Source organism: Scylla paramamosain, chromosome 25 (genome assembly GCF_035594125.1).
Source record: "Scylla paramamosain isolate STU-SP2022 chromosome 25, ASM3559412v1, whole genome shotgun sequence".
Classification (NCBI taxonomy): domain Eukaryota; kingdom Metazoa; phylum Arthropoda; class Malacostraca; order Decapoda; family Portunidae; genus Scylla; species Scylla paramamosain.
In genome coordinates, this window is record NC_087175.1 from 20,095,980 (window position 1) to 20,123,392 (window position 27,413).

Below are 27,413 nucleotides of genomic sequence, written 5' to 3' on the forward strand. Positions count from 1 at the left end.
CTCAGACCAAGGACAAGAAAAAGGCTGGAAAAAAAGGAAAGTCCCAAACGAGTAATAGTCAAAAGGATGATCCAAAACTACGAGGGAAAGTGTTTTGAAACCTCTCCGGTATGATTTCTTTTAATATTGTAGAATACGCCAGGAGATATTTACTCCATCAGGGGTGAGCAGCTGACGGTAATGTTTGGCCTGGTACTTCCGAGGCAGCAGCTGTGGATGCGGGGAAAAAGAAAATGTCCCGGCGTTATTAGCGGGCAAACTGAAACCAGGAGTACCAACCATACGGAGTCGCCCGCGTTCAGTACAGGCTCGTGTTCAGAAACGCTTTGTTCTCTTATCACGACTATTTTCAAAGGCCTCAGAGGTAATTAGCAAGGTTCTAAAGGGTAATTTTCATATTAATAATATAAAAATATTGTAAATCTGTCAATAGAACCGTGTAGCCACTCACATAAACTTGTGTAATTTCATCTAGAGCCTTTCGAAATAGTGGAGATGCAGGATAAAGGTGCTTCAGAAGAACCCAGGAATATCAAGATTATCTTTTCTTTTTTTCCTTTCTTTTCTTGTTTATTCACTTTTCTTGCTTCATTATGTGTCCATGTGGTCTTTTATTCTTAAATTCTAGTTTTTGTATATATATATATATATATATATATATATATATATATATATATATATATATATATATATATATATATATATATATATATATATATATATATAGTTTTATTAGTTTTTAAATTGTTTGTTTATTATTCTTGTAATTTTGTTACTGATATTTTTTATTTATTCATCCATTCCACTTGTTTTTTCATACTCTGCATTTTGTTTCAGGAACTTATTGTATATTCATATTTGTTTATTTATTTATTCATTCATTCATTTGTTTGCTTCTTTGTTATTTTGTTTTATTGGTGTATTTTATCTTGTTTATTTTTTTTTCGTGTCATTGTGAATGTATGTATGCGTGCATGCATTTATGTGTGTAGTACACTCCTTGCCTCTGTTACCACGCTACGCTGTGGTATGTCGGCTTGGTAGATACATAGATAAAGAAATAAACAGATAGATAGATAGATAGATAGACAGATATATAAACAAATAGACAAATAGACACATATAGTTAGGTGTATGGATTACTAGATAGATAGATAGATAGACAGATAGATAAACAGATAAATGGATAAACCAGTACATAGATAAATGAATAGATAGATTGGTGATAGATAGATAGGTATATTGATAAAAAAAAAAGATAGATAAAATAGACTAGATGATAGATGGATGGATAGATAAATATACAAATAGATAAACAGATAAATATACCATGTGATGGATAAACAAATAGACACAAACAGATATGCAATATGCCATCCCTGCCTTACAAACATTCCCTTCAGCGAGTGGCATCTTAGTAAAAATCCTGACATTTAGCTCATGAAGCGGGACGGTCGCCTGGGTGGTGGGGCGCCGGATCATCTGAGGTATGACGTGGCTGGCTAACAAACCGCTCAGGAAGAAGAGGGGATGGAGGGAGGAGGAATGGAAGGTTCAAGAAAGATCTGTGTGTAAGTTTCGTGAATATAAAAACAGGCTGAGTAATCAAGTGGCATTTTTAAGCTTCTGCCGGTGCTTGCTCGATGATGAATGTGAGGTTTGTCCTCTAAAGGCCCGGCTGTTGGCATGGCGATGGACGGGACGAGTTCTTTGAAAGGTTTAAGATTCAGGGAGATCAAACGCACCTCTTCTAATCTAGCAGTGACGACGCAAGTGGGTACCACAACTCAAGCGTGACAAGCAGGTGCCGGATGGATAGTGAGGGCCAAGAGGGAAGAGAAACACGACAGAAACTTTTGGCGAGGATGTGCAGTAAGAGACGCAGTGGATGGAGGAAAGAGGGCAGCGAGTGGCGGGCGGTCAGTCTGTCAGGAGCTTCGAGGTTGGGTACACGTACCGCGCGGCACCTCATCCTGCTCTGTTAAACTTTACTTTTTCGACTATTGCGCTGTATCTCAGTGTATTATAACTATCTAGCGTTGGTTTCCGTGTGGTGGACTAGTTTTTGTAAGTGCGCGGATCAGGAACCAACGAATTGTGAGCTGGGAAATAAAGAAAACATTAGAAATAAGTGATGATGTAACTAGAGAGATGAGTGAATGGTTGTTGAGTCAGAGGCACCACAAGTGTTTGACTGCGCGCCGTCCTGTACTTCCATGACTAGAGAAACATGAGAGCGTTAGTTAAAGATACGTGAACTTTTCCCTGAACATTAACATAGCGCCCCTGGTCAGCACGTCAGCATCTCTGGTCAGCACTGAACGCCGTGAATACTTGAAGACTAGCGAGGCAGAGAACAGCAGTTGAGAAGAGCGGGAGTTTGGTGAGTAACATATTTAGCGACAAGTTTAATAACCCATGTACTGATAAGACTGGCCTTTCATGATATTCAGGCGCCGTAACGGGTGCGTAGACACACGGTATAAAAGAATAAAAGAATAATTCTGTCTCAGTGCTATACAGGCTGCTTATGAAAAGTTACTATATAAAAGTCTAAAGTGAATCTGAGCAGTGGGAGGTGATTAAAAAAAAAAGTTTGATTAGTAGTAATAGGATTAATTAAGATATGCACTTAATGGTTTCTTCATCTTGCTTGCTTCAACAATGCAAATGTTACATTCCGTTGGCATTTTGTTAATAATAGAGTTGATTGGCAGAAACATCTTGGGCTATATTTTGGGCTATATTTTGTGGTGTTGAGAGTTGCTAGTTTCTACTTGTCTTACTGATAAGGTTTAATACAAATATTACTTTTGGTTGGTAGTTTATTGTTAATGGTAATGGATTTTATTGTTAGAAATGCCTTTTTTTTTATTTTTTTTTATTTTTCGTATAAGGGTGTTGATACTTAAAACTCCTCCAGAAATTGTTCGTTTTGCCCCATCCCACCTCAGTTCTGTTAGTTCCTGTAGTTCATTGTCAGAAATACACGTTACTCGTATATTTTGCAGTGTTGAGAGTGATGATGTTAAAAGCTAACAGGAATTCCCCGTCTTTGTTAGTTTCAACTCGTAACAGAGGTCACAACATACTTTTCTCGTATAGTTTGGGAAAAGTGGAAACCTATCAGAAGTTCCTTGTCTTGCTGCATCCCACCTACTTCTCAACAAACTTCTGAACATTGGCAGGAGGGAAACTTCTGGAGGGTCCGGGTGTGTGAAGCCTCTCAGCTTATAGTTGGGTTAGAATTAGTTCCTCAATGCCCTCGACTGCTACGTGGGAAGATTGAAGCATGGCAAGTTGAGGTGTACTCCTAACCTTTCACTTTGTGGGGGTCCTTTATTAACCTCCAGAAACGCTGTAAAAATCGTTTGCATAAAAAAAAAAAAGACAATAAGAGGTTCATTTCACCTTTTTTTTTTTTTAAGGTGTAGGAATATTTAAGAGTTTAATGCCAAAATGTGTCTAAAAAGTTATTTGGTGATTAAAGGAAAAGACACAGCGATAGAATGATTAAACAGTTTGTTCTCTCTCTCCAGGACTATTATAGTACGAGGAGAGGATGTAAAGGTTTTCAAGAATGTTTTTCATAATTCAGATGATAGCTTTATCATGTATTTTGTATCTAAGTGAGAAAATATCTATGTTCTCTCATAAGGACTACATCTGTCAGGTTGTAGTATAGGTTCTAAGCGTTTTCAAGAGGCTTTTCATAATTCAGACAATAGTTTAAAAAGTGTTTTGTATCAGGAAATGAGAGAATGATTATGAAAAACACGACTTATCTCTGAGGGGTTTGGAAATACGAGTAGTCTTTATGAATGCCCAAAGTGCTTAAGAATACGATAATTAGTTAGACTTTCACTGGAGTTCGCGAGACTTGGATTTGGATTAAAGGGTAACGAAATGAAGCACTTTGATCAGTTTTTTATTACACCATTCTTTTAACGTATCAGAATGCAGAAAAATAGTTTAAATTTCACCACTGATTTTATTACTAGTTGAAAAATTGCAACTTAACATATTCTTATAGCAATGTTAGGCAAATTTTATGGTTGGACTAAGGCTCGTATTCGGAAACGCTTTGGTCTCTGGTTTTCAAAGTCCATAGAGATGATTTGCCGGATTCTCAAGAGTACTTCTGTTACTAATGTAGAAATCTTGATCTGTCTTTAGAGTCGTAAAAACAGCTTTAAAACCCGTGCAACTTCAATTAGGCTCTAAACTGACGGCGCAGAAGCGTTTCAGAATACGGTTTCTCTCTCTCTCTCTCTCTCTCTCTCTCTCTCTCTCTCTCTCTCTCTCTCTCTCTCTCTCTCTCTCTCTCTCTCTCTCTCTCTCTCTCTCTCTCGTATTTTAGCTGGAAGTTTACAGAATACATTACATGTGTTATATTACAGGTTTCCTCACTAGATATTTTTATTCTAGTGTTATAATTCTGTCCAAAGGTTTTCTAAAGGTGAAATTTGAAGTTCTTACTTATATTTGGTATCTTAGCGGACAGGAAAAGTTCACGGAATGCATTACTTATACTTGAACTGCCAGCTTTTCTCAATACTCTATCAGAAAATTTGGAGATATACTCAGACCCCATTGTATAAAAAGAAGTTTGAAAGTGTAGAGCTAAATATTGTTTTTCTTGCTTTAGTAGGTATTATATTTTCGTTCCGTTTCTGTAAGTATAGTTTGCTGAGTGGCAGAAATTTGAATGATGGTCCTAAGTGATGGTTTCTCTCTTTTTTTTATAGTGTACGTGTTTTATTCCGTGTTTGTTTTTCTCTTGCTTTAATATATGAGTTTTTTGTTACGTTTTTCTATATATGGTTGTCTTATTGGTTGGTAAAAGATTTATTGTGGTTTAAAAGGTTGAAAGCCAAGTAAGTGAACCAAGATAGATTTTTCTCTTGCTTCGTTATACGTGTTTTAATTCCTTTTTCCTTTTCTACGGTTCTTCGTTTCATTCCTCGAAGTGTTAGTCTTAGTCATAAAACCCAACTCGTTGTTTAAAAAGATTGAAAAGCGTGGCTCAATTAATGTTTTCTTCTTAGTATTTTTTTTTTTCATTTTTTTTGACCCTTCAGTTATAGCTGTCTTAAATGTCAGACTTTTATCCGATTTTTACACCAAAAGTTTTTGATCTTGGAGTCAAAATTTTGTTCGTGTGCTTGTTGTATTGCTGGGGTGGTCAAGAAATAGCATGTTTTTTTTTTTGTCTATGTTGTCTGTTTTTATTTATTTGTGTTCTTTATTAGGATGCCTTGGTGTAAGTTCCGTTTTTGTGTTTATCGTTTTGATGGGTTGTTTCAGGAATATGTAGCATTTTTATTCTATATTCCCTGTTTTTTATTCATTATTATTTTTTTTTTCTTATTAGCGTTCTTGTAAAAACGCTAGATTTGTTTTTACGTAATTGGAATCAGGCCTTGGTTTTCTTATTTGGATTTCTACTACATTACCGTAATATTCATTCATTTCTTAAACTACTGTAGACACTTAACTGTTTTAGACACACCAGACAAAAATTTTTAACGTTGAATTCTTAATGTTTTGTCTTGTGTTTGAGCTCCTGTTGCACTAATATTTTTGCTGCATTGTCAGGTGGAGCCGACTTGTTTTTTTACTTTTCTTTATTTGGGATTCCATTGGTGCATTATAGAATTTTCTCATTATGGTTGGTAAGGTCAGATTCGATTTTGTTTTTTCAGGTGCAGTTTAATATATATTTTTTTAATTTCTTTGTATTTGGTATAAATAGTTTAATTTCTAATTGATAAATGTTTTTTTTTATTATTTTTTAAAGTTTGGTGAGATTTGCTTCGTCAGATTGATGAAATTTTTTTTCTATTTTTCTTTTTTCTTTCTTTATTGTGCGTGGTTTTCATCTTCTCAGATCGATAAACAATTTCTTTTCTCTTGATCTATTTTTCTCTCATTTCCTTTTGATGCGACTCACTTGTTCTCATATTGGTAATGTTTATTTTTTTTTTTATTATTTTGGTGAGATTTGCGTATTCTTAAATTTATAGACGTGTTTTTATTTATAACTTAGGAGAGATTAATTTTCTCAGATTGATAGAAAACTTTTTGTTGTTTTTGCTTTCGGGGAGAATTTCCATGTTCTCAAACTCATGCATGTATATTTATTTATTTATTTATTTATTTATTTGTTCAAAAATTTATTTATTATGCTGTCAAATTAATAAGTGTTTTTCTCCATATACTTTTTCCAATTTTCACATCGTCAAATTAATAAGTATGTTATAAATATTTTACGCGTCATCTTTACCAAGTTAAAATGTTACACCTCACTGATAATGACATGGAAGTGACATAACAGTACATTAAATGTGTATCACTGGACGTAATACTACTAGGAGTTATTAGCGATACTGGGCGTAGCGTTAAATGTTATGGAGTCAGTGCCACGTATGATATTCTGACTCGTGTTGGGGGAAGCATTATTATTGAGAGGCAGGATTAATAGGCATTGTGCTATTAGTGCGACCGGGTGTTTGGTATATATATGCTGTTATTTCTTTCTTTATTTATTTCTATTACTTATGTTAAGCTGGAGAAATGCTGCACTGTATTTCCTCGCTTCGTTTCGTTCTTGTTCTTGTTCTGGCCATTATTGTTCTTGTGGCAATCTTCCCTGTCTTCTTCCATGTCATCATCATTGTTCTCCCTGTTCTTCTCGTCATTAGTTTCTCGTGTTCGTCTTCTTCGCCATCATTGTTCTCTTCGTTCTCGTTCTCTTCCTCTTCCTCATCCTCTTTTTTGTCTTCGCCTTCGTCATCATTGTTCTCTTCGTTTCCTATTTCTCTCATCATTTTCCTTCTCGTCCTCTTCCTCATCCTCATTGTCCTCCCTTGCTCTTCCTCGTCCTCGTCTTTGTCCTCTTTCTCTTCCTCCTCGTCATCCTCTGCCATCTCTGTTACCTTGTCCACTGTAAATACTACCACCACCGCCACTACACACTCCAGGCAGATGAATACCAGGCTATACACGTCTTTTCATTGTCAACAGTGTGCAGGCAGCTTATGTATCAAGCCAGCACAGGGACACAGGAACACAGGGAGGGAAACTCTGGTGTAAATCGTGATAGCAAGGAAATGTAATGCGTTAATGTTCGTGTGTGTGTGTGTGTGTGTATGTGGTTGTGTGTTCATTATGTCGTTAGTGAGTTAATGATTCTCTTCCGCCTTCCTTGTTCTTGTTCTTGTTCTTCTCCTCTTCCGCCTGCTTTCATGTCGTTCTTTCCTCCTCTTTCTCCTTCTAATTTCCTCCTCTTTCTCCTTGTTTTCTTTCTTCCTTCTCCTCCTCCTCTTCGTTCTAGTTCTCTCTCCCCTACTCCTCGTCCTTCTCGTTTTCTCCTCCTACTTCTCTTCTCTTTCTCTTCGTTTTCTTCAACCACCACCTCCTCCTCCTCCTCCTCCTCCTCCTCCTCCTCCTCCTCCTCCTCCTCTTCCTCCTCGTTCTCTCTCTCCTAGTTCTTTCTCTTCGTTCTTTCTCCTCGTTCTTTTCTTCCTCCTCCTCGTTTGTTCTCTCTCCTTTTTTTATCCCTCCTCTTCCTCTTTGTTCTCTCTCTTCTTCTCCTCCTTCCTTCTGCTGATCGTTCGCTCCCTCCCCGTCTGTCTTTTCTTCTGCTTCCTCCTCCTCGTTCTATACCTCCTCCTCCGTTCTCGTTCTCTTTCTTCTCGTTTTCTTCCTTCTCCTCCTGGTTCTTTCTCTCCCTCCTCATCCCTGCCTCTTTCTCTTCCGCCTTTCTTCACCTCATTGTGAGTTTCCTCCTCCTCCTCCTCCTCCTCCTCCTCCTCCTCCTCTTTCCCCATATTGTTATCATGATTATTATCACGATTATTTTTGCTTCTGGTGTCACACTACTACTACTACTACTACTACTACTACTACTACTACTACTACTACTACTACTACTACTACTACTACTACCACCCCACCACCACCATCACCTACTACTACTACTACTACTACTACTACTACTACTACTACTACTACTGCTGCTGCTGCTGCTGCTGCTGCTGCTGCTGCTGCTGCTGCTGCTGCTGCTGTTGCTGCTGCTGCTGCTGCTGCTGCAACCACCACTACAACATTCATCACAACCAACATACCCACCCACAACCACAACCATGAACACTATCACCACCACCACCACCACCGCCACCACCACCACCACCACCACTACCCACACCCACCTCAGGCAGCGTCGCAATATTTCCTTCCGGGGGCCTCAGTGACCGCTCAGTCGCCCTCTGTTGGCCTGTAGCTGTCCCGGGCCTGATTCACCGACCCATTAGTTCTCGAGCGCTGCCCAAAGATACGCCGCGTCCACCCCTGCCTTAGTCTTGCCTGTGTCTTGCCTCTCTGCCTCGCCCCTGTGTAAGTGTGTGTGTGTGTGTGTGTATGTGTGTGTGTATGATGGTGTTGGTGGTCTTGGTGGTGGGACGTGGTGGTCGGTTGAGGGTAGTTAGGGGTGTTGTTTTGTTGTTGTTGTTATTGTTGTTGTTGGTGTTGTTGTTGTTGTTGATGATGATGTCTTGTTGTTGTTCTTTTTTGTTGTTGTTCTGCCTCCTCCTTGATCTTGTGTTACTTCTTGTTCTTGCTGTTCTTTTTTTGCTCTTGTAATATCACAATAGTTCTTGTTACTACTACTACTACTATACTTACCTCTCTCTCTCTCTCTCTCTCTCTCTCTCTCTCTCTCTCTCTCTCTCTCTCTCTCTCTCTCTCTCTCTCTCTCTCTCTCTCTCTCTCTCTCTCTTCCGTCTAAAATTAAATTCCGGTTTTTTTTTTCCTTTGTTGTGTATTTTTCTCACTAGATTTTTATTCACCTCAGCGATCGATGTGTTATGTAGCCATTGTTGTTCCTGGGGACATGTGTAAAAAGACCTTTTTTTTAATTTCTTTATCGCTTTTTTTTTTTTTTTTTTTACAATTTTTTTCCTTTTCATCAGATTCCTTTTAGCTTGTATATGCGTTAGTCTTACTTCATTGTTTTTTCTTTGTGTTTATTATGCTCTGTTTTATATTATTATTTTTTTTTTTAGAGGGCAAATGTTAATGTACAGTGTAGTAATATTTGTGTTGATTCCTGGTTTGTTTGTTCGTTTATTTGTTTTTACCTTTATTATGCTCAAAGACTTCCCATTCTATTGTTGTTTTTTTTCTATTTATTTATCTATTGTTTCCCTCAGGAGGTAGGTAGATGCGCTGTGTAGTTGTAAAGTTTGTGGTCCCGATGTCTATGTAGTTCGTGAATGCAAGTACCTATTTCTTTTTTCTTTACTCTAATTTTGTTATTTAAATTTTTTTTTCCTTTTTCTGTTGGAACTTTTGACCTGCAGTGTATGTAATGTATGTACGTACTTATTTTCGTTTCTCTACCTTTGTTATGCTGAAAATTTTGTTATTTCACTCTTGTTTTGCTTTCTAATTTCCTTTTTTTTTTTTTTTAATGTGGATGTGTAGCATAGTGATGTGGGCATTGATTTTTGGTTTCGTGGATGTAAATACCTTTTGTTTTGTGTTCCTTTACATTTCTTACGCTCTGTTTTTCTTATTACATTTCTTTTTTTTTTTTTTTTTTCAGGTGGATCTATTGTGAAGGAATGTTCGTATATATTTCTAGATCGTAAATGCAAATGTTTTCTTCGTCTTCATCTTCTTTAGTCGTGTTGCTGACTTTTGTTTTATGTATTTTTATTTTTATTTTTTTTTACATTTAGCCATTTATTTATTGGGGGTTTGGTGCGTAGTGTAGTGATGTTTATTGTATTGGTTCCTGGCGCGTAAATGGAAGCACCAAGTTTTCTTTTCCTCATCTTTTGTCTTGTTGCAGATTTTTTTTTTTTATGTATTTTCATTTTTATTTTTGCGTTTAGCCATTTATATACTGGGGGTTGGTGCGTAGTGTAGTGATGTTTACTGTATTGGTTCCTGGCGCGTAAATGGAAGCACCACGTTTTCTTTCCTCATCTTTCGTCATGTTGCAGTTTTTTTTATCTATTTATTTATATCTTAGAATATATAAGAATTTGTTGCGCTTTTTTTTTTTTTAATAATTTATAGCTTTTATCTATTTCTTCATTTGTGCGTACGAGTGTTTGTTTGTTTGTTTGTGTATTTATACCTTGACGCATTTTCTTTGTCGAGTGCCTCTTTCTTTTGGTCTGATATTTTATTTCTCTTAAAAAAAAACACGAAGCTAAATTTGTTCGACACGATTAATGTTTTTTCTTCATATTGCTCATTTTTTTTTTTCTTATTTGAGTATTTTCAGCTCTACTCGCTTTCTTTACCGATTTATTCCTTGCTTTACTTTGATTTCTGTAAAACACTAATAAGATCTTCATTTGTTTGCCACGATAATGTTTTCTTTTTACCGTTCACTGTTTCTTACTGTTTATTAAATTATTTTGAGCTACACGCAATTTCCTTATCGAGTGATTCTTTCTTGTTTTTATTATTATCTCTAGAAAAAAAAAAACGAAATAACTTGATTTGCTTGACATTATTTTTTATCAGTTCCATTTATCTTATTTCCTGTTTATCTATTTTCTGTTTATTTCACCATCTATTTATTCATTGATTTATCCATTCTCTCATTTATTCATTCAGTTATCTACCTCTTCTTTAGTCAGCATAGTCACTAGTTAAACACTCTTATTAAAAAGAAAGTTAATGCATTTTCGTATGTTCCGCTGTTCAATTTCTTTGTCGTGGACGTTTAATTTCGTATATTGATCCTCCACATCATTATTTTCTGCTACGTCTGTGATTTAATAAGGACTTCATTACACATCCTTGGCTGCACCTCACTTTTTCCTTTCTTTCCCAGCTAAGGAGAATGTTGGGTTAGCATACTTTTTGTCTTTAATATCATTCTTTGCTGCTCGTCTATATTTTGCTGTTATTGCTTAAGTTTGTTATTGTTTTTTTTTTTTTGTGTGTGTGTTTCCCTTATGTTGATTTTTTTTTTTCATTTTCTTTCTTTTTCATTTCTTTCTTTCTTTGTTGTTGTTGTTTTTGTTGTTTTCTTCTTCTTCTTCTTCTTCTTCTTCTTCTTCTTCTTCTTCTTCTTCTTCTTCTTCTTCTTCTTCTTCTTCTTCTTCTTCTTCTTCTTCTTCTTCTTCTTCTTCTTCTTCTTCTTCTTCTTCTTCTTCTTCTTCTTCTTCTTCTTCTTCTTCTTCTTCTTCTTCTTCTTCTTCTTCTTCTTCTTCTTCTTCTTTCTTTCTTCTTCTTCTTCTTCTTCTTCTTCTTCTTCTTCTTCTTCTTCTTCTTCTTCTTCTTCTTCTTCTTCTTTCTTTCTTCTTCTTCTTCTTCTTCTTCTTCTTCTTCTTCTTCTTCTTCTTCTTCTTCTTCTTCTTCTTCTTCTTTTTCTCTTCTTCTTCTTCTTCTTCTTCTTCTTCTTCTTCTTCTTCTTCTTCTTCTTCTTCTTCTTCTTCTTCTTCTTCTTCTTCTTCTTCTTCTTCTTCTTCTTCTTCTTCTTCTTCTTCTTCTTCTTCTTCTTCTTCTTCTTCTTCTTCTTCTTCTTCTTCTTCTTCTTCTTCTTCTTCTTCTTCTTCTTCTTCTTCTTCTTCTTCTTTCTTTCTTTCTTTCTTTCTTTCTTTCTTTCTTTCTTTCTTTCTTTCTTTCTTTCTTTCTTTCTTTCAGCCAAGGATGTGCTTATATATAATTTTTTTCTATCATTAATGTAACTTTATTTTTTTACATTTTCATTTTTTACGCCTTGTATTTCTTTATCGCAGTTCAGCTTTACAATACCGTTCTCGACAGTCTGCATCATCATTATCCTCTTTTACATTTTTCCTCGTCTTTGCTTCTCAGCTGTGGTGGCTATTGTCTTTTTCTTTGTCACTAAAATATTTTCCCTTTCATTATTCTCCTATTCTCTTGATTGGCTTAATTTTGTAACCATTATCAATATCCTGTCTATGCTTCTTTAACTTCTTCTATACTTCTTTGTCATGGAGAATGTTAGCTTGTCTCTTATCACTAATATAAATTCTCCTTTTTCATATTCATTTAGTTTTATTTGTTCAGCACATAAGGTTATTTTGGTATCAAATAGCGTTTTCTTCTGTGGTCTTCCTCTCAACCTTATTCTTTGTTTTGTAGTGAAAGGGAATGTTTGCTTATTAATTTTTATCATGGACAATTTTCTCTTTCCGTCTTCATCTACCTTTATTTCTTGAGCACATAAGTTTAGTTCAGTATTCTTTAGCATTATCCTCTACCTTGCCTTTCTCTTAACCTTTTCTTATTCTTTTTAGTTAAATGGAAAGTTTGCTTATTAATTTTTATCACCAACATAATCTCCTTTTCCGTCTTCTTCTACCCTAACTTTCCAACCACATAAGAACTTAATTTATTTGACACGAGTATCATTAGCAGTATAATTAACCCCTACCTTGTCTTTCTCCTCTTAATTAAATGGAATGTTTGCTTATTAACTTCTCATTCTTCGTCTTCATCTACCGTTCCTTTAAAACTACATTAGCTTTCTACCAATTAGCATTATCCTTTCTCATCTTCCTCTTTTCGGTTAATTTCTTTGTTTGCTTATTAATTTTCACCACTAACATAACCACCATCTTCATCTACCTTCGCTTTCAAACCACATCAACTCTCTACCCAGTCTCATTATCGTCATCTGTATCCTCCGCTCATCTCCTGCCGCGTCTCCTCACTACGAGGTTGTTAGCTTATCATTAGTGTTTCCCGGTGATTAGTTGAGCGTCAGGCGGGCTGCGGGGGGCGATTGCTCAGGGTTGGCGTAAAGATAAGCGCCCCGTGATGAAATGTATGCTGCTCCTGTTTGTCAGCGATCATTAGCCACGTCTTATCGCGTATTTAGGAGCTAGGTGGTGCTGTAGTGTCTGCGTCAGTGGATTAATTTGTGGTGTGGATTTTATTTATGAGAACGTGAGGAGGTAAGAAAGTAAGGGTAGTTGCGAGAAGATATCAGGCCACACGTGACAATGAAACGTATCTATCTTTTTCTGTCATCCTCATCCAGAAATCTGTGTAATCTTCTTTCAAAGCTCCTTAAACACTGACAACCTGATTACTGAGTCTATTCCCTTCATCCACCACTCTGTTTAAGAACCGACTCATTCCTGTCTCTTGTTTTTAAATGTAACTTCATGTAAGAGGGGTTCTGGCCAAGGGAAATAGGAAAAAAAACAAAGGATTAAATAAATAAAAGGCCCACTGAAGGTACCAGTCACTAAAGAGTGCAGTCAAAATGAGTGTCCAAAATAGTGTAATACTGTTTTCTGTTTTAGTGGATTAATTTTTAGTGGTGGTGTTTTGTTACATAAAAAAAAAAAAAGAACAAGAAAATAAGGGAAGGTGCAAGAAGGATCAGGCCTACACGTGACAGTCCCTGTATGAAACATATCTACCTATTTCCACCTATCATCCCCATCCATACATTTATCTAATCTTTTAAAGCTCCCTAATGACTCAGCACTAACAGCCTGATTACCGAGTCCATTCCATTCATCTACTACTCTATTTCAGAACCAGTTTCTTTCTATTCCTTTTTTGAACTTAAAATTTTCAAGCCTGAACCTGCTACTTCTTGCTCTTGGCTGATTACTGATACTGATTTTTTATTTATTTATGGGTTTAGTTGTGAATATAAGTTAGAGTGTGAGTGTAGAGCTGTTAATACTGTGGCAGTGGAACGCTTGATTAGTGGTGGTGGTGGTGGTGGTGGTGGTGGTATTTTGGTTCATGGTTTTGTTGTGAAGAGAAGTTTACTACTACTACTACTACTACTACTACTACTACTACTACTACTACTACTACTACTACTACTACTACTACTACTACTACTACTACTACTACTACTACTACTACTACTACTACTACTACTATTATTATTATTATTATTATTATTATTATTATTATTATTATTATTATTATTATTATTATTATTATTATTATTATTATATTTGTGTCATACTAACTTTGCATCGTTCTAATTATATGTACAAATCGGTATTTTTGTATTGGTTTATGTGTGGCTAACTCTCTTATTAGCTTCTATTGTTACATGTAGAGATAAGATTGTCATTTATTTATTTATTTATTTATTTATTTATTTTTTGTTACACGGTAAATCATACTTTATCATTTACTTGTTTAGTATTACTCGCTACATGTAACTTATTGCTGATCACTATAAATTTCTCAAAAGAATCTTCCCTTTTTCAGCATCCGTCAATAAACTCGATACATCACTCGTACAGAGAATCGCCTCTTTCAATAACCATACCAAAAAAAAATTAACTCGTTTATTTATGTTTATTTTTTTACACACAATATAATCACGTACTCAATGCTAATCTAACACTATGTTTCTTAAGAGAACTTCCCATCTTTCAGTAGCCATTCAAAGATCTTACTTATTATTCACCTACATATATATTATATAATCACCTATTTCATCTTAATTAATCACACTGTGTATTTCTTAAGACAACGTTCACAAGCTCGATACGTATGCACAAACTGACCAAACTTGATATTCTTATTACTCACTGTCACTCTTTTATTCTTATATATTAACTGTTACTCACTAGATAGTAAATTATTTAATGCTAGTCTCACAGTTTCTTAAGAGAACTTCACTTCCCAAACTTTTACAATAGTCATTCAGAACCTTAGTACTCACCTTATGTTACTTATTTAATCTTAATTTCTATATACCTTTCTTCAGACAACCTCCATCCTTTCAGTCGCCATTCAGAAACTCAATACGTAGGCATAGGCCAAACTTGACATGGCCCAGACGCAGCCCACGCGGCCGGATACTGAATCCCGCCCCGTCCAGTCAGCTGCTGCAAAGTTCAGAGTTTTTGAGTGAAGTCTGGAATGGCAGCAGCAGCATTTTATCCTTTTTCTTTTCTTTTTTCTCTTTTTTTTTTCTATCAGTCGGCAGTGTTACTCCGCCGCACTCACGATGATTATACGAGCTACCCGCTGTACTGAGCCAGATGCTGCTATCTCAGTGGTACCAGACAGACATACTGACAGACAGGCAGGCGAGCAGAAATGCAGGCAGAGGGGCAGACAGACAAACAAATAAACAGATATACAGACAGACGAACGTGCAATCAGTCAGTCAGTCAGTATGTTAGTCCGTCAGTCAGTCAGTCAGTTAGTCAATTTGTCAGTTCGTCCGTGCATTCGTCTGTCAGCCAGTCAGTCATGCAGTTAGTCCGTCAGTCATTCCGTCGCACAGTCAGTCAGTCAGTCAGTCAGTCAGTTAATTAGACCGTCCGCCCGTTTGTCAGTACGTCCATCAGTGTGTCAGTCCGTCGGTCAGTCAGTATCTCAACTTTCACCTTTTCACCGGTAAACTCTAGAATTTTTTCCTGCCATTTTTTTTTTTTTTGTCTTCTTTCCTCCTATTCGCGTCGTTTCAGGAGAGGAATATCAAGACAAGACACTTTCAGAACTAAACTAACCGACTTTAAAAATTTTCTCCTGTGGTTAGCTTTCTAGAGTAACATTGAACGCATTCTCTCTCTCTCTCTCTCTCTCTCTCTCTCTCTCTCTCTCTCTCTCTCTCTCTCTCTCTCTCTCTCTCTCTCTCTCTCTCTCTCTCTCTCTCTCTCTCGTCGTGTCCTTGGCTAGACTCCCTGACCCGTAAAATAAGAAAAGAACGAAAATAAATAAATGAATACATAAATACACCATAAGATGAATAAAAATGAAAGTGCAGCTACTATTATTTATGGGGACGAATGTAAATGTTTCGGTGTTGGTATAGCGATGTGTTGTGCGTAGAGTGTGGGTTAGGTTAGGTTAGGGTAGGTAAGGTTAGGAACGTGTACAGATGCCTGAACGTTGGTGTGGAAATGACTGTATAGCTGTGTAGAGAGAGAGAGAGAGAGAGAGAGAGAGAGAGAGAGAGAGAGAGAGAGAGAGAGAGAGAGAGAGAGAGAGAGAGAGAGAGAATATTGCCGGCTCATCCAATGCGCAAGGTATGAGAGAGTTAATGAGGCAATTTGACACTCGCAAGCTTCACACTGCGGGGCGGCTGGCTGGCTAGCTGCTGGCAGTGTTGATGCCACGCCAGGCCTTCATTATACCTTGTGCTGCGCCTGGGACATCATGAGAGGAGGACTGGGACATCGTGGTGGAAGATTGCAGTGGGGTTTAACATACGTGAGGACATCATGGGTTGGAGCACTGGGACATCGGATGGGCTTGTAGTATTAGGGTTTTTGAGTATAGAGTGGTCATGTGTTAGGGATAAAATATGGGGCGTTATAGGTGGACATAGGGACATGTGGGTTAGGGGTGTAAGATTCGGATATCACAGGTAGGTTCAACAGTGATCATGATGGATGGAACCGCAGCGTTGGGACAGCATGGGTGAGGATGAAATACTGGGATACCATTCGTTAGGTGTGACTTTATATCGTGGGTTAGATGTGTAAGACTGGAGTAGCGTGGGCGGTGGAGATGTGAGGCTCATTGTGTATTGGGTTTTGAAATTGAGACGTAATGGGTTGGGTGGAAAACTGGGACATTGTGGATGAGATTGTAACTTTGGGATATCATTAGTGGTTTATGGGCGAGGGATTCCTGGTGTGATTTTAGGATGTGATGGTTGGGGTGGAAGGTTGGCATATCACGGGTTTAAGTTCAGCAGTGGAGCATAATATAAAAAAAAATGCCAAGAAATTACCAAAAGAAAGAAATTCACTACAAGAAAACACTGAACGATGCTAGATAACTGAATTTCATGTAGAACTGAATGAGACAATGAAACCAAAATGAAAAGAAACTCGCTACACACAAAAAAAAAAAAAAATGTTAAATTATGTTTTTTTCAAGATAATAAATTTTCAAGCAGAATCAGACAAAAACCACCAAAACACGAACGATGCTAGATAATCGATTTTCACGTAGAATCAGCCATTACAAAGACGCCATCGTGAAAAAATATCACTACAAAAATACATATTGATACTAAATAACAGAATTTCGAGTAGAGGTAGATAAGACGAAGAAATCATCATGAACATCTTTCATCACACAAAAAAAAAAAAAAGTAGATAATCGGATTTCACGTTTAACTAGGTAAGACTTCTACTGCAAAAACACACAGCGATTACTAGATAATAGAATTTAACTTAGAATCAGACAATGCAAATATACCACCATGAAAAATCCCTTCATTACACACACACATACACACACACACACTCACACACACACACAGGACGACACTAGATAACAGAACGTCACTTAAAAATAGAAAAAAAAAACATAATACGATAGAGACAATTGCTGCTATACAATATAATCTCATTTACATCATGGTAGACAAGACAATGGCGGTGTGATCAGGTGAGGCGCGCGGTGGCACATCCACGCAGCCACACCTTCAAAGAGACGATAATGAATGAAAAAGTGAGAGAAGTGCTTTGTGAAGTGATTGGATGGGCTTTGTGTCATTATTACTGCCAAGGCTCGTGCGGCATTTTTGTGTCGGCTACGAGATAATTAGACTGCGGAAAAGTGGCGATATTGAACGTGTGACGAGGGAACGGGTGACTGAGGGCCTGGGGTAGTCGTGGTGGTGGTGGTGGTGGTGGTTGCATTGATAATAGTAATGATAATAATGATGGTGGTGATGATAATACTGCCACGTTATTTCTGTGCGTGTTGGTGAGAGGTGATTGAAATGATGGACTGAAAGGACGTGGAAAAATCTCTCTCTCTCTCTCTCTCTCTCTCTCTCTCTCTCTCTCTCTCTCTCTCTCTCTCTCTCTCTCTCTCTCTCTCTCTCTCTCTCTCTCTCTCTGCTTTGTGTTTTTTTCCTGTAATAAGATAAGGTATTTTTTCTTTTCTCTCTTTTCTTTATTTCTTTCATCATCTTCTTCTTCTGTATTATCGTTATTATTATTATTATTATTATTATTATTATTATTATTATTAGTAGTAGTAGTAGTAGTAGTAGTTGTAGTTGTAGTAGTAGTAGTAGAAGTAGTAGCAGAGATCACAGTAAATAGTAATTCATATTGATTTATTTATTGACGTTAAACTGAGAAAAAAAGAAAAAGAAATAAGAAAAGACGAAAAAAGAAAAGTAAAACGGTAAAAAAAAGAAAACAAAGAAAAAAAGAGAAAAAAAGAGAAAAGGAGGAAAAAACAAAAGGAAAGAGCGTGTAACCAGATGTCCAACAGACCAGCCATCAGACATTAGCCGTCCGCCCTTTTGTCGCTCAGAATTTTACATCACCACCACCACCACCACCACCACCACCACCACCACTAAACACGCTCTTATGTGCCTCTTTGTGCTGTATTCACTCCTCCGCCCCTGCCTCGGTACACTGGCGGCTGGCGTGGTGTGTTGCGCTTATCACGTCGCCTTGTTGGTGCTGAGTGTTAGTGCTATAAATTGTGGAACTCTTGCCTGGTTCTGCTTTTCCACCGTATGACTTAGAGTGCTTTACAGGCGTGTTGTTGCTATATTTGATCTTGTTTTCTCTTAGCTCTCTGTGGAAGTGCGGTTTAATGATTGCTTTTTTTTCAGCTTTTGTGTTCTTAGCTAGTCTTCTTTTCCACCTTCCTATGACTTCAGACGGTATTATAGGGGGTATTTTTACTTCCAGATCTAGATTAGGCGAACCTGTGTTTTTCTATTCACTTTCCCTGGAGTGGCAGTTGAATGTTCTTGCTGAGTCTCCTTTTGCGCTTCCTACGACTTGAACTATTTATTTATTTTTTTTTCTAAGAGTATCGTCATTGCCAGATCTGGATTCACCGGTCTGATTTCAGCCTCTTTTGTGGTCAGTTTCCCTGGAGGGTCAATAAATGGGATATCTCTGAGTTTTCGTCTTCTTAGCTAATCTCCATTTGCTCTTATTAGGACTTAAGACGGTTTTGTAGGAGTTTTAAAGGAATATCAGTGTTGCAGAGTCCTTATTAAACTGTCACTATCATAAAGACACTTGAAGAACGTAATCGACTTCCACTACAGTCTCTTAAATGTAAGAAATAGGACTACGAAATGTTTAAGAATACAATCTGAAGGTGTCAAGAACCCATTCAAGCACTAGCCAGACCCAGCGTTGCTTAGCCTCACTGATGGGAAGAGAAACGGGAACATTCAACGCGGTATGGTCTTTGGCGGATCAGGGAGACTCGGGCTTACTCCTGTACTCTGTAGCGCCCCAGCCACTGAGAGAGCCATAAGAGAAGGGGTGACTAGCTTTACAGGCTTTGTAATGATGCGAGGTGGGTCTTGGATGGAGAGGGAAATGCTGGAACTGACTTGATGTGTACTGGTGACTCGTGTTTTCGTTTGGTTCGCAGTGTCGCTTCTTGCCTCTTAAATTTGTGTATCCTTAAGGCTTTTTTTTGTTTTTTTTTTTTTGGAATGGCTGTCTTGCTTTTCACGTCTGCCGGTCACTCGTCGCTGGTGTCATAAAACTTTTAACTGATTCTCTCGCCTTCTTCGTTTCTCCTTTCCCCCTTTTGTCTCTCATCTTTTTTTCTTTTTTTCCTTTTCGTCCTTCTTTTTCGTCGTCTTTCTTCTTTCGTGTTTTCGTGCCTGCAAGTTTCAGGTTCCGAGTTTCGTATAACTTAACAGGCTTCCTCTCTTTCTTTCTTCTTTTATCTTCCTTTCATCTTCTTTCGTCCTCCTTTTGTCTCTTTTCTTTCACATTCTTTCCCCTCATTCTCCTCAATTTTTTTCAATGTTTATCCCATCTTTTATACTTTTTTTTTTTCTTTTAAGTATTTTGTTTTCGAGTTTGTCTTTATTATGTCTACCTTCATTTTCCCTTTGTGTCTTTGTGTTTTGTGCTTATCTATACTTTTTGTCTTCACGAGTAAGTACGACACATTCTCGACAAGTGTAAGGCGGTGGCTCGTATTTAAAAACACTGAGATTTTATAAGGACTATTTTGAAGACCTCAAGACGGTTATATGTTTTTTTTTCATTTCTCACGAAGTCTTTTTTCTCACTGATGGTGCAAAACCCGTATTAAGTTGTCACGAGAATTATGGAAATAAACTTGAAAGCACCAATAACTTTCAAGATACTTCTCGTAATTTTGGATATTGTTTTGACAGTTCTCTTTTGGGATTGACAGCTTCAGTAGTTTTATTTTTTCGTTTTTACCTATGTTTTCGTTGTCCTTGGGGAGAACTCTCCCCCCGACACACACACAAAAGAAAAAATAACCAGTTTAAATAATTGTCTCTGTCTTTTTTGTTGCACTTGGCCAGAAATTCTCTCTCTCTCTCTCTCTCTCTCTCTCTCTCTCTCTCTCTCTCTCTCTCTCTCTCTCTCTCTCTCTCTCTCTCTCTCTCTCTCTCTCTCTCTCTCTCTCTCTCTCTCAAAAGAAAAAAATAAATAAATAATTTAAACAGGACGCCAAAACATTTCAAAATACGAACTGCTTAAAGGCAACTGGTCCTGTCGTGTGAAGATATCACTGACCAACACCTCCCTTGCTTCACCTGTTGCTGAGATACCTTACCTTGAAGGCCTTGTCATGTGCTCGTATTACTTTTGCTTTCATATTGACACTCTGGGTGATGGGGTGAGGTACAGTCATGCTTGGAAGTTGAGTAAGCAGGGACACTTAATATACCATTGAGTTGTCTTCAGTCTTAAGTCGTTTGAGCTGCTAGGAATCTACTGTTGGGTTTTGTAAGGAAACTGTCAGCAGAAAAGAGGACTTTAAAGTGAAGAGTTCGATGTCTAGGAAGGGAGAATGTCGTTGTTAAATTTTGGAGGGGGGCAAGTTAGAAGGGAGAATGAAGTGGAAAAGTGCACAGGAGAAATTGCTCATTGGGAATAAATTGGGAAGAAAAATGTTTGGAAAAAAAAAGCTTTATAGGAAAATGTCCAGGAAAGAACTAGTTATGGAGGAAAGTGCTCTGAGAATGAAAGATTTAGGTAGGAAAATGTCAGGAGGAAGTAAGTCGAAGAGGAAAAAACTCAAGGAAAAAATGTCTATAGGAGAATACGTCACGGGAAGAAACGACTGATGGGAAAGAAAAAAATCTGTAGGTGGGCTATAAATCGGGGGAAAATGTGTGAAGCAAAAATATCAGGAGGACTAAGCTGGGAAGAAAAAAAAATCAGAAAAAAAATGATGTTGAGGGAAATAAGCCAGAAAGAAAAATGGAGAGAAAACCACGAGAAGGAAGGTGAGGAAGGAAAGAAAACGAATAAAAGAAGAACCACGAGGAGGAAGTAAGAAAGAAATAAAACCAGGAGATAAAAAAAGGAGGTGGAATGAAAAAGAAGGAAAGAGAAGGAATAAGAAGAACCACGACCAGAGAGAGAAAAGAATAGGATTTACAAGGAGGAAGGAGATAAAGGGAAAGAAGAAAAAAAAATAGAAGAACCAATAGAAGAAAGAGAATGAATGAAGGAGAAATGAGAAGAAACACGAGAAGGAGAGAGAAAAAAGAGAGCTAGAGAAATTAGTCAGAGGAGGGAAGGTTGAAAATGCCCAAGAGGTGAGACGGTCTACCAGGGAATGTACACAGTGGTATTGAGTGAACAGTGAAATATTCCTGGTTGATGTGGCTTGGGGAGCATTGAAATAGCACACGACAGGACTGGTAATTAGAGCAATGAGGGGGAGAGACGGTAATGTATCCCGGTATGTTTAGGGGAGGGAGGGAGGGGAGGGAAGGGGAGGGAGGGGAGGGAGGGGAGGGAGGGGAGGGAGGGAGGGAGGGAGGAGAGAGAGAGAGAGAGAGAGAGAGAGAGAGAGAGAGAGAGAGAGAGAGAGAGAGAGAGAGAGAGAGAGAGAGAGAGAGAGAGAGAGGACGCTTTCTTTGTCTATCTTTGTTTTTCTTTCTTTCTTGTTTTCCTGTCTTTATTTTTTGCTGTCTGTCCTTTACTGTCTCTATTTTCTTTCTTTCAATGTCCGTGCGTGCCTGTCTGTCCGTCTCTCTCTCTCTCTCTCTCTCTCTCTCTCTCTCTCTCTCTCTCTCTCTCTCTCTCTCTCTCTCTCTCTCTCTCTCTCTCTCTCTCTGTCTGTCTGTCTGTCTGTCTGTCTGTCTGTCTGTCTGTCTGTCTGTCTCTCTCTCTCTCTCTCTCTCTCTCTCTCTCTCTCTCTCTCTCTCTCTCTCTCTCTCTCTCTCTCTCGTCAACACTGCACTGCTGGCCTGGTTCCCGTGTCCCTGGGAGCCGCCGCGCCACTAATATGCTTAACATCGATGTCATTCCCTCTACTTTTAAACCCTCCCGCTATTTTTCATCAGGACTGTTTACAAAGGCCAATGAGGTGATCAGCCGGGTTAGGTTAGGCTTAACAAGGTCATGTTAGGACGATATATGGTTAGTAAGGTAAGGTTGTGCTACGTAGGTCAATGAGATGATTAAATGGGTTAGTGGGTTTTAATAAGGTCAGGTAAAGGTGGTGTTTGGTTATAAAAGGAAGGTTTTCTGTATTTGATTAGGTTTTGTAGGTCACTGAGATTATTAGTCAGGTTAGGTTAAGTATGATAAGGTTACAGGATATTGTTTGGGTAGTAAGAGAAGGTTATGCTATATTTGAAACGCTTTGGCCACTCATAACGACTATTTTCAAAGACCACGGAAATGATTAGTTGTGAAAGGATGGTGAGTGGAAATTATTGTTCGTATAGGAGCTGCCGCGTTTAGGTAAGAGAACTTTTTTGCAGTTTCCCTTATTTTCTTATGTTCTTATGTTCATAGGTTAAGTATGATAGAGGTTCTTAGGGTATTATTTGGCTATCAAGGTTTATATATCTCTAGCGCTTTGGGGTCATAAGGACTGTTCTCAAAGGTCACAGATGTTTAGCCAGGTTAAGTTTAGTTTAGGTAAGGTCATGTTAGGATGTTACTTGGTTATAAATGTTAGGTTATGCTATATTTCATCAGCTTTTATATTCTAAAACACGCTTCTTTCACCATGACTATTTCATTGAGTTAGATTAGTTTAGGTTGGGTCATGTCATGTTGTGTTATGTATGGCAAAGCTTGGCATTTCAGAACGATGTGGTCTCTCATTGTTTCCAAAGGTCGCAGAAATAGCTGAGTCTGGTTACGTTAAATAAGGCTATGCTAAGTTATGTAAGGTCATATATGTTAAGTCTTGCTATTTTGAAACTTCTCGTAGGCAATAGATATTTTTTAATGGCTTTAGGGGTAAGTAGGCTGGTTAGGTTAATTAAGATTAGGTTGAGGACTCTCACGTATAGACATCATGGCTTTTTGTACCTTCCCTGTTTTTCATATGTTCTTGTGTTTGATTGGTTTGGTTAGATTAGGTCAGGTCAAGTCAGGTCAGGTCAAGTTAGGTTAGGGCAGTGGTTCTCAGCTCGTTTTTGGGGCCACGGATCACCAAACCGATTAGGAAAAAAAAAAAAGTGTACCATTACAATTTTGGGTAAAGATAAAGTCAATAATGCAGCACCGTGTGTGGGTCAGCTGCATACATCTGCCAAACACACCACGCAGCACAGTGTGACTAGAAATATTTCGCTGTGTCCACACTTCCTCCCTGTTTCCATTTAAGTTAATACATTTCATTAGAAAAACAAGACCGAAATCAAATGCACTTCCTCACCTGTAAAAGAGCGGATAAACGAATAATACAACTAATCACCTCTGCAGTTCGGTGGCTGCTGGCAGCAACCCCAGTGGCTCACACCACTTTACGGCTTACATAACAAAGCGGAAAATGACAAATCAACAGACGTCTCGTCACCTTGACTCGTGCAACACCAATGTGTAGTCAGGCTCTGGTCATGTACAGCGGCGTGAATCTTGAACATGCAATATTGATTAAACTTAGAAATGACTGGAAGCATTACTTAACATGTATAACTTAAAGATTGTCAATAAATTTCTTAAATGGAATTATAATAAAACGAATGACCAATAATTTATTTAGAGCAAATTGCTCATATTGTGTTTTTAATTTCAAGCTTTATCAGCAAATACAGTGGACGTCCTGTGTGCCACCATACAAGGTCACCGTGGACCACCAGTTGGCAATATTGGGTGAAAGAGTTTCACGTGTAGGCCTGACGGTTTTTGTAGCTTTTCTTTGTCACATGTTCGGGCACTCGTTCGGGCACTCGTTCGGGCACTCGTTCGGGGACTCTTAACAAGTCTTGTTGTCATGCGTTTTTTGTTTTTTATCCCGTATTTGATGATACTGGGTCTTCCTTTATCTTCCTTTGTCTTCCTTTGTGTTCCTTTGTCTTCCTTTGCGTTCCCCTGTGCTCCTCCGGCTGTCGCATTCTTGATCACATGTCAGGGAAGGAGATAGATTAGCGGTGATTGGCTGGCTTCAGGTAGTGGTGGTGGCGGTAGTGCTTAACTCGGCTCCTGATTGGCTGACGCTGATGAGAGGGTGTAAAATTGATGCCGGAGACAATCGTATGTGGTCTCTCTCTCTCTCTCTCTCTCTCTCTCTCTCTCTCTCTCTCTCTCTCTCTCTCTCTCTCTCTCTCTCTCTCTCTCTCTCTCTCTCCTCTCTCTCTCTCTCTCTTTAAATACTTTAAACACTTAAACACTTTTTTATGTTTGCCTTACAAAATAATACATTACATATAACAATTAACATGGAAAAACAGCTCTTAACACGGCAAAGTTTTTTATGGGCAAAGTAGAAGATAAATCCAAATAAACAAATCACAAATACTGAAACACAGGCAAAAGGCAAGACAAAAAAAAAGACGGAATTTTAGAATATGAGCAAAAGAAACACACATGGAATATAACTAGACATATTTTAATCATAGCTACACAATTTTAAAGTGAAAATATAAAGCTGAAAACATGAAAAATTTATATTTGTGTAAGAATTTTTTGCTAAAACGAGATTAAAGAAAAGAAAACAGCAGACGCATGTATTATCAATAAGGAAACATGCTTTATGCTAAAATCGAAACAAACTCTTGCAATATTCATGTTTATATGAGGCACGAAAACTTAAATTTAGGATAAAGTGTGCGGAAGTGGATATGCATTACTGGAGAACAAAACAAAGAAAATTGTGGATTCAAATTAGAAGTATGAACCTTGTAGAAAGACAACAAATATTTCTCTCTCTCTCTCTCTCTCTCTCTCTCTCTCTCTCTCTCTCTCTCTCTCTCTCTCTCTCTCTCTCTCTCTCTCTCTCTCTATCTCTCTCAGTAAGTTCGATTAATAACAAAAAAAAAAAAAAAAAAAACGGAGTAGAAGTAAGTTTGATGGATGTGATATGCGTTCCAGGAAGTGTGTGTGTGTGTGTGTGTGTGTGTGTGTGTGTGTGTGTGTGTGTGTGTGTGTGTGTGTGTGTGTGTATTTTCTTCGCGGTAATGTAATTTCTGTCACTCATAATAACAAGTGTTGCTTGTGTCCCACATGTCAGGACGTTACGAGGAAGATTGCTCTACTTACTTGTTCACGACTGATGGACGTGGCGGCTGATTGACTCGTTAATACGTGACGTGATATTAGGGAAGAGAGGGAGGGAGGGAGGGAGGGAGGGAGGACGAGGAAACTGAAGGAGAGGTGAGGAGATAGGAGGACAAGAAGGGAGAGAAAAGGACATGAGGAGGAGGGAGACAGGGAAGGAAGGAGGATTAGAGAGGGAGAGGGAAGGGCCTGAGAGAAGGAAAGATGACTAGAGAGAAAGGGAGGAACACAGGGTAGGGAGGCGCGAGAGGAGAGAGACATTAGAGAAGTGGTTCCCAAACTATCTTACAATGACGTCGCGTGTTTACTTCCAACAAACCCACACGCCTTGCTGGCCGCCGCTTTATTGTGTCGGTGGGTCTAGAGTCTAAACTCTCTTACTTAAGCTTCTGTGCAGTGTCAGCTGAATGGGACTTTTCAAGTTTTGCGTCCTTGTCCAGTGTTCTTTTCTACTTCCAATGAGTTGAACTGTAAGAGGAGGAACTATAAGAGGAGTGTCGTTAATTCTAGAGCTGTAGTACTCAATCCAATTTGAACTTTGGCGGATTTTTGCAAGTCACTCGGCAGCGTCTGTGTTATGGTGTCGCTGGCGTACAGAACACACAAAGAGAGCTGAAGTAATAGGAAATGGTTTGGGATGACTGATAAAATTATACTTTACACGGTATAAGGACAGATATTTGTTACATAAAAATTTAAGTAAATAAGAGAAGCTGCAAGAAGCCATCAGGCCAACACGGGGCAGTCCCTGTATAAAACATGCCTACCTGTTTCCACCTATCAATTATTATTATTATTATTATTATTATTATTATTATTATTATTATTATTATTATTATTATTATTATTATTATTATTATTATTTTCCTATCAATTTCCCAGTGTACTTTTTGAACAGCGAAGTTTGGGCAGATAACTTCACACCCTCTCTGGGAAACACTGCAGCAGAGGGAGGAAGAGGGAACAGGAAAGGAAAGATTTTAGAATACTGGATAAGCCAAAGTGTTTTTTTTTTTTTCTCAGGCTTGGAGTACAAAATATGGATTACGAGTACACTTCACATTTCCATAACATTGTTCTAATTTGTTGGTTTATCCACATACCAGTCATGCCAAAGTTATCAAGTATACTTCTCACATGTTTGTCCAAGGTGAAGTAAACAGTCCACCAGAATACAAGTAAATTTAACCCTTCTACTGCTAAGACTGTCCTGTGTTGATATTGAGAACACTGTAATGTTTGCCTAGACACACATAATAAAAGAATAGAAGGCTGATTCTGTCTTCCCTCGCCCACAGACGCTGCTTATTAGAAATTACTACAGAAAGTGTATCTAAAATAAGTATAATCAGTTGGAGGTAATTAAAAAAAGTTGTTTAGCATTAATAGTGACAGTATGCATTTACTTACTTCTATCACATTAATTGTCTCACTGATATGTTTTTACGCATATATTACTCTTATGATCTAAATAAATCAAAGCAAATAAAGAAGACTAAAAAAAAAGTATAGCAGTAATAAATTCAACAGTGATACAGGAGAGGACTGTGTGGGGAGGTGATGCTGGACAAGGATCAACCCGGCAGGAGAAAGGGAGGAAGCCCTGAGAGATCTGTGGATGCATTGAAAGAAGACATGCTTGTGGTGGACATGAATGAGGAAGGCGTAGAAGACTGAGTGTGTTGGAGAAGGTTGATCCGCTGCGGCGACCCCTGGCAGCAGCAACACGGAGAAGACGTGAGAAGGGAGAAGAGGGCAAAAGAGGGAGGAGGAGGACACGAGGAGGAGAGCGAAGAACAGGGGAGGGAGGGAGGAGGACATGAAAGAGAAGGTCAAGAGAAAGGAGCAGGTCAGTAGGAGGAGGAGGAAGAAGACGAGGAGGAGGAGGAGGAGGAGGAGGAGGAGGAGGAGGAGGAGGAGGAGGAGGAGGAGGAAGAGGAGGAGGAAGAAGATGAGGAG

At 38.2% G+C, this 27,413-nt stretch overlaps 1 protein-coding gene across 4 annotated transcripts in view; it reads left to right on the forward strand.

Annotated features, from left to right (window-relative positions):
• The first annotated feature begins 1,360 nt into the window (after positions 1-1,360).
• LOC135113337 (cell adhesion molecule DSCAML1-like) overlaps positions 1,361-27,413 on the forward strand; it is a 310,112-nt gene continuing 284,059 nt past the window's right edge. For 3 of the 4 annotated variants that reach the window (XM_064028578.1, XM_064028577.1, XM_064028576.1), the window contains exon 1: positions 1,366-2,383. The gene's annotated coding sequence lies outside the window, so the exon portion shown is untranslated. Of the gene's footprint in view, positions 2,384-27,413 lie in introns of all 4 variants that reach the window. The other variant, XM_064028581.1, reaches the window with a different exon arrangement.